Source organism: Brassica oleracea, chromosome C6 (genome assembly GCF_000695525.1).
Source record: "Brassica oleracea var. oleracea cultivar TO1000 chromosome C6, BOL, whole genome shotgun sequence".
NCBI lineage: Eukaryota > Viridiplantae > Streptophyta > Magnoliopsida > Brassicales > Brassicaceae > Brassica > Brassica oleracea.
Window position 1 is genome coordinate 3,643,329 of NC_027753.1, and position 434 is coordinate 3,643,762.

A 434-nucleotide genomic window follows, 5' to 3' on the forward strand; every position below is an offset into this window, starting at 1 on the left:
GGGGTATCGGACTTCGGTAATGAAACCCGCGTCGAGGAGCCTGTCGACTTCTTCGTTTACGGCTTTAGATTGTTCTGGACCGAGTGTTCGTCGCTTCTGTCGGATGGGTTTGAACATCGGGTCAACGTGCAGTTCATGGGAGGTAACTGCGGGGTCGATCCCCGTCATGTCGGAAGTCTTCCTGGCGAACGTCGAGGCGTTGTCTTTGATGAAAGAGATGATCCTTGAACATATGTTGTCGGAAAGGTAGACGCCAACTCGGATGATTTTCGTCGGGTCGGATCATCAATTGCGATTTCGCACCTCCTTCTGAGGGTATATATTGTGGAGTGGTTTACTAACGGAGTCGACAAGGGAAGCCTGTTGCTGCATCTTTACAGTTGCGATCAGCAGTTCTCTCGCGGCTTGTTGATCTCCCCGAATCGTCTGTGTTT